General features: G+C 43.0%; 1 protein-coding gene across 2 annotated transcripts in view; it reads right to left on the minus strand.

Moving 5' to 3' along the window:
- LOC121587360 (mitochondrial carnitine/acylcarnitine carrier protein-like) overlaps positions 1-16,118 on the minus strand; it is a 67,112-nt gene that overhangs the window by 21,779 nt on the left and 29,215 nt on the right. The window lies entirely within an intron of this gene.

Here is a 16,118-nt window from a genome sequence, read left to right on the forward strand (position 1 = left end):
CCACATATTACAGTTTCCAGTCAGGGCATTCAACTAAGGTAGGTAAAACCACCACATATCACAGTTTCCAGTCAGGGCATTCAACTAAGGTAGGTAAAACAACCACATATTACAGTTTCCAGTCAGGGCATTCAACTAAGGTAGGTAAAACCACCACATATTACAGTTTCCAGTCAGGGCATTCAACTAAGTTAGGTAAAACTACCACATATCACAGTTTCCAGTCAGGGCATTCAACTAAGGTAGGTAAAACTACCACATATTACAGTTTCCAGTCAGGGCATTCAACTAAGGTAGGTAAAACTACCACATATCACAGTTTCCAGTCAGGGCATTCAACTAAGGTAGGTAAAACTACCACATATCACAGTTTCCAGTCAGGGCATTCAACTAAGTTAGGTAAAACCACCACATATCACAGTTTCCAGTCAGGGCATTCAACTAAGGTAGGTAAAACCACCACATATCACAGTTTCCAGTCAGGGCATTCAACTAAGGTAGGTAAAACCACCACATATCACAGTTTCCAGTCAGGGCATTCAACTAAGGTAGGTAAAACCACCACATATCACAGTTTCCAGTCAGGGGATTCAACTAAGGTAGGTAAAACTACCACATAATCACAGTTTCCAGTCAGGGCATTCAACTAAGGTAGGTAAAACCACCACATATCACAGTTTCCAGTCAGGGCATTCAACTAAGGTAGGTAAAACCACCACATATCACAGTTTCCAGTCAGGGCATTCAACTAAGGTAGGTAAAACAACCACATATTACAGTTTCCAGTCAGGGCATTCAACTAAGTTAGGTAAAACCACCACATATTACAGTTTCCAGTCAGGGCATTCAACTAAGTTAGGTAAAACAACCACATATTACAGTTTCCAGTCAGGGCATTCAACTAAGGTAGGTAAAACTACCACATATTACAGTTTCCAGTCAGGGCATTCAACTAAGGTAGGTAAAACCACCACATATTACAGTTTCCAGTCAGGGCATTCAACTAAGGTAGGTAAAACTACCACATATTACAGTTTCCAGTCAGGGCATTCAACTAAGTTAGGTAAAACTACCACATATCACAGTTTCCAGTCAGGGCATTCAACTAAGGTAGGTAAAACAACCACATATTACAGTTTCCAGTCAGGGCATTCAACTAAGGTACGTAAAACCAACACATATCACAGTTTCCAGTCAGGGCATTCAACTAAGGTAGGTAAAACCACCACATTCACAGTTTCCAGTCAGGGCATTCAACTAAGGTAGGTAAAACAACCACATATTACAGTTTCCAGTCAGGGCATTCAACTAAGGTAGGTAAAACAACCACATATTACAGTTTCCAGTCAGGGCATTCAACTAAGGTAGGTAAAACCACCACATATCACAGTTTCCAGTCAGGGCATTCAACTAAGGTAGGTAAAACCACCACATATTACAGTTTCCAGTCAGGGCATTCAACTAAGGTAGGTAAAACTACCACATATTACAGTTTCCAGTCAGGGCATTCAACTAAGGTAGGTAAAATTACCACATATTACAGTTTCCAGTCAGGGCATTCAACTAAGTTAGGTAAAACTACCACATATCACAGTTTCCAGTCAGGGCATTCAACTAAGTTAGGTAAAACAACCACATATTACAGTTTCCAGTCAGGGCATTCAACTAAGGTAGGTAAAACCACCACATATCACAGTTTCCAGTCAGGGCATTCAACTAAGTTAGGTAAAACTACCACATATCACAGTTTCCAGTCAGGGCATTCAACTAAGGTAGGTAAAACAACCACATATTACAGTTTCCAGTCAGGGCATTCAACTAAGGTAGGTAAAACAACCACATATTACAGTTTCCAGTCAGGGCATTCAACTAAGTTAGGTAAAACCACCACATAATCACAGTTTCCAGTCAGGGCATTCAACTAAGGTAGGTAAAACCACCACATAATCACAGTTTCCAGTCAGGGCATTCATCTAAGGTAGGTAAAACCACCACATATTACAGTTTCCAGTCAGGGCATTCAACTAAGTTAGGTAAAACCACCACATATTACAGTTTCCAGTCAGGGCATTCAACTAAGTTAGGTAAAACCACCACATATTACAGTTTCCAGTCAGGGCTTTCAACTAAGTTAGGTAAAACAACCACATATTACAGTTTCCAGTCAGGGCATTCAACTAAGGTAGGTAAAACCACCACATATTACAGTTTCCAGTCAGGGCATTCAACTAAGGTAGGTAAAACCACCACATATCACAGTTTCCAGTCAGGGCATTCAACTAAGTTAGGTAAAACTACCACATATCACAGTTTCCAGTCAGGGCATTCAACTAAGGTAGGTAAAACCACCACATATCACAGTTTCCAGTCAGGGCATTCAACTAAGGTAGGTAAAACCACCACATATCACAGTTTCCAGTCAGGGCATTCAACTGAGTTAGGTAAAACAACCACATATTACAGTTTCCAGTCAGGGCATTCAACTAAGGTAGGTAAAACCACCACATATTACAGTTTCCAGTCAGGGCATTCATCTAAGGTAGGTAAAACCACCACATATTACAGTTTCCAGTCAGGGCATTCAACTAAGGTAGGTAAAACTACCACATATTACAGTTTCCAGTCAGGGCATTCAACTAAGTTAGGTAAAACAACCACATATTACAGTTTCAAGTCAGGGCATTCAACTAAGGTAGGTAAAACCACCACATATCACAGTTTCCAGTCAGGGCATTCAACTAAGGTAGGTAAAACAACCACATATCACAGTTTCCAGTCAGGGCATTCAACTAAGGTAGGTAAAACTACCACATATTACAGTTTCCAGTCAGGGCATTCAACTAAGGTAGGTACAACTACCACATATTACAGTTTCCAGTCAGGGCATTCAACTAAGTTAGGTAAAACAACCACATATTACAGTTTCCAGTCAGGGCATTCAACTAAGTTAGGTAAAACAACCACATATTACAGTTTCCAGTCAGGGCATTCAACTAAGGTAGGTAAAACCACCACATATCACAGTTTCCAGTCAGGGCATTCAACTAAGGTAGGTAAAACTACCACATATCACAGTTTCCAGTCAGGGCATTCAACTAAGGTAGGTAAAACAACCACATATTACAGTTTCCAGTCAGGGCATTCAACTAAGTTAGGTAAAACCACCACATATCACAGTTTCCAGTCAGGGCATTCAACTAAGGTAGGTAAAACAACCACATATTACAGTTTCCAGTCAGGGCATTCAACTAAGGTAGGTAAAACCACCACATATCACAGTTTCCAGTCAGGGCATTCAACTAAGGTAGGTAAAACCACCACATATTACAGTTTCTAGTCAGGGCATGCAACTAAGTTAGGTAAAACCACCACATATCACAGTTTCCAGTCAGGGCATTCAACTAAGGTAGGTATAACCACCACATATTACAGTTTCCAGTCAGGGCATTCAACTAAGGTAGGTAAAACCACCACATATTACAGTTTCCAGTCAGGGCATTCAACTAAGGTAGGTAAAACCACCACATATCACAGTTTCCAGTCAGGGCATTCAACTAAGGTAGGTAAAACAACCACATATTACAGTTTCCAGTCAGGGCATTCAACTAAGGTAGGTAAAACCACCACATATTACAGTTTCCAGTCAGGGCATTCAACTAAGTTAGGTAAAACTACCACATATCACAGTTTCCAGTCAGGGCATTCAACTAAGGTAGGTAAAACTACCACATATTACAGTTTCCAGTCAGGGCATTCAACTAAGGTAGGTAAAACTACCACATATCACAGTTTCCAGTCAGGGCATTCAACTAAGGTAGGTAAAACTACCACATATCACAGTTTCCAGTCAGGGCATTCAACTAAGTTAGGTAAAACCACCACATATCACAGTTTCCAGTCAGGGCATTCAACTAAGGTAGGTAAAACCACCACATATCACAGTTTCCAGTCAGGGCATTCAACTAAGGTAGGTAAAACCACCACATATCACAGTTTCCAGTCAGGGCATTCAACTAAGGTAGGTAAAACCACCACATATCACAGTTTCCAGTCAGGGGATTCAACTAAGGTAGGTAAAACTACCACATAATCACAGTTTCCAGTCAGGGCATTCAACTAAGGTAGGTAAAACCACCACATATCACAGTTTCCAGTCAGGGCATTCAACTAAGGTAGGTAAAACCACCACATATCACAGTTTCCAGTCAGGGCATTCAACTAAGGTAGGTAAAACTACCACATATCACAGTTTCCAGTCAGGGCATTCAACTAAGGTAGGTAAAACTACCACATATCACAGTTTCCAGTCAGGGCATTCAACTAAGGTAGGTAAAACCACCACATATCACAGTTTCCAGTCAGGGCATTCAACTAAGGTAGGTAAAACAACCACATATCACAGTTTCCAGTCAGGGCATTCAACTAAGGTAGGTAAAACCACCACATATCACAGTTTCCAGTCAGGGCATTCAACTAAGGTAGGTAAAACCACCACATATCACAGTTTCCAGTCAGGGCATTCAACTAAGGTAGGTAAAACCACCACATATCACAGTCTCCAGTCAGGGCATTCAACTAAGGTAGGTAAAACAACCACATATTACAGTTTCCAGTCAGGGCATTCAACTAAGGTAGGTAAAACCACCACATATTACAGTTTCCAGTCAGGGCATTCAACTAAGGTAGGTAAAACCACCACATATCACAGTTTCCAGTCAGGGCATTCAACTAAGGTAGGTAAAACCACCACATATCACAGTTTCCAGTCAGGGCATTCAACTAAGTTAGGTAAAACTACCACATATCACAGTTTCCAGTCAGGGCATTCAACTAAGTTAGGTAAAACCACCACATATCACAGTTTCCAGTCAGGGCATTCAACTAAGTTAGGTAAAACTACCACATATCACAGTTTCCAGTCAGGGCATTCAACTAAGTTAGGTAAAACAACCACATATTACAGTTTCCAGTCAGGGCATTCAACTAAGGTAGGTAAAACCACCACATATCACAGTTTCCAGTCAGGGCATTCAACTAAGGTAGGTAAAACCACCACATATTACAGTTTCTAGTCAGGGCATGCAACTAAGTTAGGTAAAACCACCACATATCACAGTTTCCAGTCAGGGCATTCAACTAAGGTAGGTATAACCACCACATATCACAGTTTCCAGTCAGGGCATTCAACTAAGGTAGGTAAAACAACCACATATTACAGTTTCCAGTCAGGGCATTCAACTAAGGTAGGTAAAACCACCACATATTACAGTTTCCAGTCAGGGCATTCAACTAAGTTAGGTAAAACTACCACATATCACAGTTTCCAGTCAGGGCATTCAACTAAGGTAGGTAAAACCACCACATATCACAGTTTCCAGTCAGGGCATTCAACTAAGGTAGGTAAAACTACCACATATCACAGTTTCCAGTCAGGGCATTCAACTAAGGTAGGTAAAACTACCACATATCACAGTTTCCAGTCAGGGCATTCAACTAAGTTAGGTAAAACCACCACATATCACAGTTTCCAGTCAGGGCATTCAACTAAGGTAGGTAAAACCACCACATATCACAGTTTCCAGTCAGGGCATTCAACTAAGGTAGGTAAAACCACCACATATCACAATTTCCAGTCAGGGCATTCAACTAAGGTAGGTAAAACCACCACATATCACAGTTTCCAGTCAGGGCATTCAACTAAGGTAGGTAAAACTACCACATAATCACAGTTTCCAGTCAGGGCATTCAACTAAGGTAGGTAAAACCACCACATATCACAGTTTCCAGTCAGGGCATTCAACTAAGGTAGGTAAAACCACCACATATCACAGTTTCCAGTCAGGGCATTCAACTAAGGTAGGTAAAACTACCACATATCACAGTTTCCAGTCAGGGCATTCAACTAAGGTAGGTAAAACCACCACATATCACAGTTTCCAGTCAGGGCATTCAACTAAGGTAGGTAAAACAACCACATATCACAGTTTCCAGTCAGGGCATTCAACTAAGGTAGGTAAAACCACCACATATCACAGTTTCCAGTCAGGGCATTCAACTAAATTAGGTAAAACAACCACATATTACAGTTTCCAGTCAGGGCATTCAACTAAGGTAGGTAAAACCACCACATATCACAGTTTCCAGTCAGGGCATTCAACTAAATTAGGTAAAACAACCACATATTACAGTTTCCAGTCAGGGCATTCAACTAAGGTAGGTAAAACCACCACATATCACAGTTTCCAGTCAGGGCATTCAACTAAGGTAGGTAAAACTACCACATATCACAGTTTCCAGTCAGGGCATTCAACTACGGTAGGTAAAACCACCACATATCAAAGTTTCCAGTCAGGGCATTCAACTAAGGTAGGTAAAACAACCACATATCACAGTTTCCAGTCAGGGCATTCAACTAAGGTAGGTAAAACCACCACATATCACAGTTTCCAGTCAGGGCATTCAACTAAGGTAGGTAAAACTACCACATATCACAGTTTCCAGTCAGGGCATTCAACTAAGGTAGGTAAAACCACCACATATCACAGTTTCCAGTCAGGGCATTCAACTAAGTTAGGTAAAACAACCACATCACAGTTTCCAGTCAGGGCATTCAACTAAGGTAGGTAAAACCACCACATATCACAGTTTCCAGTCAGGGCATTCAACTAAGTTAGGTAAAACAACCACATATTACAGTTTCCAGTCAGGGCATTCAACTAAGTTTGGTAAAACAACCACATATTACAGTTTCCAGTCAGGGCATTCAACTAAGGTAGGTAAAACCACCACATATCACAGTTTCCAGTCAGGGCATTCAACTAAGGTAGGTAAAACTACCACATATTACAGTTTCCAGTCAGGGCATTCAACTAAGTTAGGTAAATCAACCACATATTACAGTTTCCAGTCAGGGCATTCAACTAAGGTAGGTAAAACCACCACATATCACAGTTTCCAGTCAGGGCATTCAACTAAGGTAGGTAAAACAACCACATATTACAGTTTCCAGTCAGGGCATTCAACTAAGGTAGGTAAAACCACCACATATTACAGTTTCCAGTCAGGGCATTCAACTAAGGTAGGTAAAACCACCACATATCACAGTTTCCAGTCAGGGCATTCAACTAAGTTAGGTAAAACCACCACATATCACAGTTTCCAGTCAGGGCATTCAACTAAGGTAGGTAAAACCACCACATATCACAGTTTCCAGTCAGGGCATTCAACTAAGGTAGGTAAAACTACCACATAATCACAGTTTCCAGTCAGGGCATTCAACTAAGGTAGGTAAAACCACCACATATCACAGTTTCCAGTCAGGGCATTCAACTAAGGTAGGTAAAACCACCACATATCACAGTTTCCAGTCAGGGCATTCAACTAAGGTAGGTAAAACTACCACATATCACAGTTTCCAGTCAGGGCATTCAACTAAGGTAGGTAAAACCACCACATATCACAGTTTCCAGTCAGGGCATTCAACTAAGTTAGGTAAAACAACCACATATTACAGTTTCCAGTCAGGGCATTCAACTAAGGTAGGAAAAACCACCACATATTACAGTTTCCAGTCAGGGCATTCAACTAAGGTAGGTAAAACTACCACATATTACAGTTTCCAGTCAGGGCATTCAACTAAGTTAGGTAAATCAACCACATATTACAGTTTCCAGTCAGGGCATTCAACTAAGTTAGGTAAATCAACAACATATTACAGTTTCCAGTCAGGGCATTCAACTAAGGTAGGTAAAACAACCACATATTACAGTTTCCAGTCAGGGCATTCAACTAAGGTAGGAAAAACCACCACATATTACAGTTTCCAGTCAGGGCATTCAACTAAGGTAGGTAAAACTACCACATATTACAGTTTCCAGTCAGGGCATTCAACTAAGTTAGGTAAATCAACCACATATTACAGTTTCCAGTCAGGGCATTCAACTAAGTTAGGTAAATCAACCACATATCACAGTTTCCAGTCAGGGCATTCAACTAAGGTAGGTAAAACCACCACATATTACAGTTTCCAGTCAGGGCATTCAACTAAGGTAGGTAAAACTACCACATATCACAGTTTCCAGTCAGGGCATTCAACTAAGGTAGGTAAAACAACCACATATTACAGTTTCCAGTCAGGGCATTCAACTAAGTTAGGTAAATCAACCACATATTACAGTTTCCAGTCAGGGCATTCAACTAAGGTAGGTAAAACCACCACATAATTACAGTTTCCAGTCAGGGCATTCAACTAAGGTAGGTAAAACCACCACATATCACAGTTTCCAGTCAGGGCATTCAACTAAGTTAGGTAAAACCACCACATATTACAGTTTCCAGTCAGGGCATTCAACTAAGGTAGGTAAAACAACCACATATCACAGTTTCCAGTCAGGGCATTCAACTAAGTTAGGTAAAACCACCACATATTACAGTTTCCAGTCAGGGCATTCAACTAAGTTAGGTAAAACAACCACATATTACAGTTTCCAGTCAGGGCATTCAACTAAGGTAGGAAAAACCACCACATATTACAGTTTCCAGTCAGGGCATTCAACTAAGGTAGGTAAAACTACCACATATTACAGTTTCCAGTCAGGGCATTCAACTAAGTTAGGTAAATCAACCACATATTACAGTTTCCAGTCAGGGCATTCAACTAAGTTAGGTAAATCAACCACATATTACAGTTTCCAGTCAGGGCATTCAACTAAGGTAGGTAAAACCACCACATATCACAGTTTCCAGTCAGGGCATTCAACTAAGGTAGGTAAAACTACCACATATCACAGTTTCCAGTCAGGGCATTCAACTAAGGTAGGTAAAACCACCACATATTACAGTTTCCAGTCAGGGCATTCAACTAAGGTAGGTAAAACCACCACATATCACAGTTTCCAGTCAGGGCATTCAACTAAGGTAGGTAAAACTACCACATAATCACAGTTTCCAGTCAGGGCATTCAACTAAGGTAGGTAAAACAACCACATATTACAGTTTCCAGTCAGGGCATTCAACTAAGTTAGGTAAAACCACCACATATTACAGTTTCCAGTCAGGGCATTCAACTAAGGTAGGTAAAACCACCACATATCACAGTTTCCAGTCAGGGCATTCAACTAAGGTAGGTAAAACTACCACATATCACAGTTTCCAGTCAGGGCATTCAACTAAGGTAGGTAAAACTACCACATAATCACAGTTTCCAGTCAGGGCATTCAACTAAGGTAGGTAAAACCACCACATATCACAGTTTCCAGTCAGGGCATTCAACTAAGGTAGGTAAAACAACCACATATTACAGTTTCCAGTCAGGGCATTCAACTAAGGTAGGTAAAACAACCACATATTACAGTTTCCAGTCAGGGCATTCAACTAAGGTAGGTAAAACCACCACATCTTACAGTTTCCAGTCAGGGCATTCAACTAAGGTAGGTAAAACCACCACATATCACAGTTTCCAGTCAGGGCATTCAACTAAGGTAGGTAAAACTACCACATAATCACAGTTTCCAGTCAGGGCATTCAACTAAGGTAGGTAAAACAACCACATATTACAGTTTCCAGTCAGGGCATTCAACTAAGTTAGGTAAAACCACCACATATCACAGTTTCCAGTCAGGGCATTCAACTGAGTTAGGTAAAACAACCACATATTACAGTTTCCAGTCAGGGCATTCAACTAAGGTAGGTAAAACTACCACATATTACAGTTTCCAGTCAGGGCATTCAACTAAGGTAGGTAAAACCACCACATATTACAGTTTCCAGTCAGGGCATTCAACTAAGGTAGGTAAAACCACCACATATTACAGTTTCCAGTCAGGGCATTCAACTAAGGTAGGTAAAACCACCACATATTACAGTTTCCAGTCAGGGCATTCAACTAAGTTAGGTAAAACAACCACATATTACAGTTTCCAGTCAGGGCATTCAACTAAGGTAGGTAAAACAACCACATATTACAGTTTCCAGTCAGGGCATTCAACTAAGGTAGGTAAAACCACCACATATCACAGTTTCCAGTCAGGGCATTCAACTAAGGTAGGTAAAACAACCACATATTACAGTTTCCAGTCAGGGCATTCAACTAAGGTAGGTAAAACCACCACATATCACAGTTTCCAGTCAGGGCATTCAACTAAGGTAGGTAAAACAACCACATATCACAGTTTCCAGTCAGGGCATTCAACTAAGGTAGGTAAAACCACCACATATCACAGTTTCCAGTCAGGGCATTCAACTAAGGTAGGTAAAACCACCACATATCACAGTTTCCAGTCAGGGCATTCAACTAAGTTAGGTAAAACAACCACATATTACAGTTTCCAGTCAGGGCATTCAACTAAGTTAGGTAAAACAACCACATATTACAGTTTCCAGTCAGGGCATTCAACTAAGGTAGGTAAAACCACCACATATTACAGTTTCCAGTCAGGGCATTCAACTAAGGTAGGTAAAACTACCACATATTACAGTTTCCAGTCAGGGCATTCAACTAAGTTAGGTAAAACCACCACATATCACAGTTTCCAGTCAGGGCATTCAACTAAGGTAGGTAAAACAACCACATATTACAGTTTCCAGTCAGGGCATTCAACTAAGGTAGGTAAAACCACCACATATCACAGTTTCCAGTCAGGGCATTCAACTAAGGTAGGTAAAACAACCACATATTACAGTTTCCAGTCAGGGCATTCAACTAAGGTAGGTAAAACAACCACATATTACAGTTTCCAGTCAGGGCATTCAACTAAGGTAGGTAAAACCACCACATATTACAGTTTCCAGTCAGGGCATTCAACTAAGTTAGGTAAAACCACCACATATCACAGTTTCCAGTCAGGGCATTCAACTAAGGTAGGTAAAACCACCACATATCACAGTTTCCAGTCAGGGCATTCAACTAAGGTAGGTAAAACTACCACATAATCACAGTTTCCAGTCAGGGCATTCAACTAAGGTAGGTAAAACCACCACATATCACAGTTTCCAGTCAGGGCATTCAACTAAGGTAGGTAAAACTACCACATATCACAGTTTCCAGTCAGGGCATTCAACTAAGGTAGGTAAAACCACCACATATCACAGTTTCCAGTCAGGGCATTCAACTAAGGTAGGTAAAACAACCACATATCACAGTTTCCAGTCAGGGCATTCAACTAAGTTAGGTAAAACCACCACATATTACAGTTTCCAGTCAGGGCATTCAACTAAGGTAGGTAAAACTACCACATATCACAGTTTCCAGTCAGGGCATTCAACTAAGGTAGGTAAAACCACCACATATTACAGTTTCCAGTCAGGGCATTCAACTAAGTTAGGTAAATCAACCACATATTACAGTTTCCAGTCAGGGCATTCAACTAAGGTAGGTAAAACCACCACATATCACAGTTTCCAGTCAGGGCATTCAACTAAGGTAGGTAAAACTACCACATAATTACAGTTTCCAGTCAGGGCATTCAACTAAGGTAGGTAAAACCACCACATATCACAGTTTCCAGTCAGGGCATTCAACTAAGTTAGGTAAAACCACCACATATTACAGTTTCCAGTCAGGGCATTCAACTAAGGTAGGTAAAACTACCACATATCACAGTTTCCAGTCAGGGCATTCAACTAAGGTAGGTAAAACCACCACATATCACAGTTTCCAGTCAGGGCATTCAACTAAGGTAGGTAAAACAACCACATATTACAGTTTCCAGTCAGGGCATTCAACTAAGGTAGGTAAAACCACCACATATCACAGTTTCCAGTCAGGGCATTCAACTAAGGTAGGTAAAACAACCACATATTACAGTTTCCAGTCAGGGCATTCAACTAAGGTAGGTAAAACCACCACATATCACAGTTTCCAGTCAGGGCATTCAACTAAGGTAGGTAAAACAACCACATATTACAGTTTCCAGTCAGGGCATTCAACTAAGGTAGGTAAAACCACCACATATTACAGTTTCCAGTCAGGGCATTCAACTAAGGTAGGTAAAACCACCACATATCACAGTTTCCAGTCAGGGCATTCAACTAAGGTAGGTAAAACTACCACATAATCACAGTTTCCAGTCAGGGCATTCAACTAAGGTAGGTAAAACTACCACATAATCACAGTTTCCAGTCAGGGCATTCAACTAAGGTAGGTAAAACTACCACATATCACAGTTTCCAGTCAGGGCATTCAACTAAGGTAGGTAAAACAACCACATATTACAGTTTCCAGTCAGGGCATTCAACTAAGTTAGGTAAAACCACCACATATCACAGTTTCCAGTCAGGGCATTCAACTGAGTTAGGTAAAACAACCACATATTACAGTTTCCAGTCAGGGCATTCAACTAAGGTAGGTAAAACTACCACATATTACAGTTTCCAGTCAGGGCATTCAACTAAGGTAGGTAAAACCACCACATATTACAGTTTCCAGTCAGGGCATTCAACTAAGGTAGGTAAAACCACCACATATTACAGTTTCCAGTCAGGGCATTCAACTAAGGTAGGTAAAACCACCACATATTACAGTTTCCAGTCAGGGCATTCAACTAAGTTAGGTAAAACAACCACATATTACAGTTTCCAGTCAGGGCATTCAACTAAGGTAGGTAAAACAACCACATATTACAGTTTCCAGTCAGGGCATTCAACTAAGGAAGGTAAAACAACCACATATTACAGTTTCCAGTCAGGGCATTCAACTAAGGTAGGTAAAACCACCACATATCACAGTTTCCAGTCAGGGCATTCAACTAAGGAAGGTAAAACAACCACATATTACAGTTTCCAGTCAGGGCATTCAACTAAGTTAGGTAAAACCACCACATATCACAGTTTCCAGTCAGGACCAAGGCGCAGCGTTGCAGGCAAACATACTCTTTATTTAGCGATAAACGACAAAAATAAACAAAACGATAACGTGACAGTTCACGGTCTAACACAAACCAACTCGAAACAAGATCCCACACACACGAAAGAAAACAGACTGTTTAAATATGGCTCCCAATCAGAGACAACCAGCAACAACTGACACTCGTTGCCTCTGATTGGGAGCTACTCTGGCCAACATAGAAATAGCACCCATAGAATTACACCATAGAAACAAAACACATAGATCTACACACCCTGGCTCAACATAACAGTGTCCCCAGAGCCAGGGCGTGACAGTACCCCCCCCCCTAAAGGCGCGGACTCCGACCGCGTCAACCAAATACCACAGGGGAGGGACCGGGTGGGCACTCCGCCTAGGCGGCGGATCCGGCTCGGGCCTGATCCCGCTCCCTCTCCAACCCCCAAAGTACCCCTGGTCCGGTCTGGCCCCGCTGGCCGGAGCTGGACTGCACACTGATGGAGCGGATTGCTCTAGCTCCGGCGTAAGGCATCTGACCGGTGCCGGACCAGGCACCAGTGGAACAGGCACGGGCCGTGCTGGACTGACGACGCACACCACTGGCTTGGTGTGGAGAACAGGCACGGGCCGTGCTGGACTGACGACGCACACCACTGGCTTGGTGTGAGGAGCAGGAGCGGGCCGGACCGGGCTGGCGATGCGCACCATAGGCTTGGTGCGGGAAGCAGGAGCGGGCCGGACCGGGCTGACGATGCGCACCCCTGGCTTGGTGCGTGGAGCAGGAACGGACCGGACCGGGCTGACGATGCGCACCCCTGGCTTAGTGCGTGGAGCAGCAACGGGCCGAACCGGGCTGACGATACGCACCCCTGGCTTGGTGCGTGGAGCAGGAACGGCCTGGACCGGGCTGACGATACGCACCCCTGGCTTGGTGCGTGGAGCAGGAACGGCCTGGACCGGGCTGACGACTCGCACCCCTGGCTTGGTGCGAGTGGCAGGAACAGGCCGGACCGGGCTGGCGACGCGCACCATAGGCTTGGTGCGGGGAGCAGGAACAGGCCGGGCCGGGCTGGCGAAGCGCACCGTAGGCTTGGTGCGAGGGGCAGGAACAGGCCGGGCTGGGCTGGCGACGCACACCGTAGGCTTGGTGCGGGGAGCAGGAACAGACCGGACCGTACTGGGGACACACACCACTGGCCCTACACCGGGATCTGGAACGGGCCGGACTGGTAACACACCCCAGTACCTCTCGCCGTGCCTCTACACCTTCCTTCCCTTCTTTGACCAGTGGCCCCCGTAACCTGGCGGCCTCCTCTGCCAACCCGCTGGACCGCTCTATCGCGGCCTCCTGCTGCCCCGACGTCGTGAGCCCCCCCCTAAAAAATTTCTGGGGGTCTCTCTTCCCCGTGGGCCAGGCCTCTATGGTTCTCGCCCAACTCCCGCCATTCAGCTCCTCATTTGGCTTGACCCAAATCGAAACTCTTCCTCCACTGTTCCCAAGTCCACCCTCTCTGCTCCTCACTAGGCTTGACCCAGTCGAGGTTGCCACGGAGATCTGCTAGCGATTCCCCTGGCGATGGCTCCTGGACACGCTGCTTGGTCCAGTTTTGGTGGGATCTTCTGTCACGATCGTCGGTAAGAGAGGAGGACCAAGGCGCAGCGTTGCAGGCAAACATACTCTTTATTTAGCGATAAACGACAAAAATAAACAAAACGATAACGTGACAGTTCACGGTCTAACACAAACCAACTCGAAACAAGATCCCACACACACGAAAGAAAACAGACTGTTTAAATATGGCTCCCAATCAGAGACAACCAGCAACAACTGACACTCGTTGCCTCTGATTGGGAGCCACTCTGGCCAACATAGATATAGCACCCATAGAATTACACCATAGAAACAAAACACATAGATCTACACACCCTGGCTCAACATAACAGTGTCCCCAGAGCCAGGGCGTGACATAAGGTAGGTAAAACCACCACATATCACAGTCATTACAGTGAAGCCGTCTTAATAAAAAGCTACTATCTGCAGAATCAGTGTCAGTAAGAGTAGAACAACCACTATAGCTGAACATTTAGATTAGCAGATGTTACTGCGGTGTAGCGAAATGCTTGTGTTCCACAGACAGACACCTAGCTCCAACCGTGCAGTAATATCTAACAACACACACAAATCTAAACGTAAAATAATGGAATTAAGAAATATAGAAATATTAGGACGAGCAATGTCGGAGTCCGGAGTATTAATATATATACGGTACTAGTCAAAAGTTTGGACACACCTACTCATTCAAGGGTTTTTCTTTATTAATAGTGAAGACATCAAAACTATGAAATAACACATATGGAATCATGTAGTAACCAAAAAAGTGTTAAACAAATCAAAATATATTTTTATTTGAGATTCTTCAAAGTAGCCACCCTTTGCCTTGATGACAGCTTTGCACACTCTTGGCATTCTCTCAACCAGCTTCATGAGGTAGTCACCTGGAATGCATTTCAATTAACAGGTGTTGTTAAAAGTTAATTTGTGGAATTTCTTGTCTTCTTAATGCATTTGAGCCAATCAGTTGTGTTGTGACAAGGCGGGGGAGGATAGCCCTATTTGGTAAAAGACCAAGTCCATATTATGGCAAGAACAGCTCAAATAAGCAAAGAGAAACAACAGTCCATAATTTCTTTAAGACATGAAGGTCAGTCAATACGGAACATTTCAAGAACTTTGAAAGTTTCTTCAAGTGCAGTCGCAAAAACCATCAAGCGCTATGATGAAACTGGCTCTCATGAGGACCGCCACAGGAAAGGAAGACCCAGAGTTACCTCTGCTGCAGAGGATAAGTTCATTAGATTTACCAGCCTCAGAAATTGCAGCCCAAATAAATGCTTCACAGAGTTCAAGTAACAGACACATCTCAACATCAACTGTTCAGAGGAGACTGTGTGATTCAGGCCTTCATGGTTGAATTGCTGCAAAGAAACCACTACTCCCACCGTGAAGCATGGAGGAGGAGGTGTGATGGTGTGGGGGTGCTTTGCTGGTGACACTGTCTGTGATTTATTTAGAATTCAAGGCACACTTAACCAGCATGGCTACCACAGCATTCTGCAGTGATACGCCATCCCATCTGGTTTAGGCTTAGTGGGACTATCATTTCTTTTTCAACAAGACAATGACCCAAAACACACCTTCAGGCTGTGTAAGGGCTATTTGACCAGGAAGAAGTGTGATGGAGTGCTGCATCAGATGACCTGGCCTCCACAATCCACC

The sequence above is a fragment of the Coregonus clupeaformis genome, chromosome 24 (assembly GCF_020615455.1).
Source record: "Coregonus clupeaformis isolate EN_2021a chromosome 24, ASM2061545v1, whole genome shotgun sequence".
Classification (NCBI taxonomy): domain Eukaryota; kingdom Metazoa; phylum Chordata; class Actinopteri; order Salmoniformes; family Salmonidae; genus Coregonus; species Coregonus clupeaformis.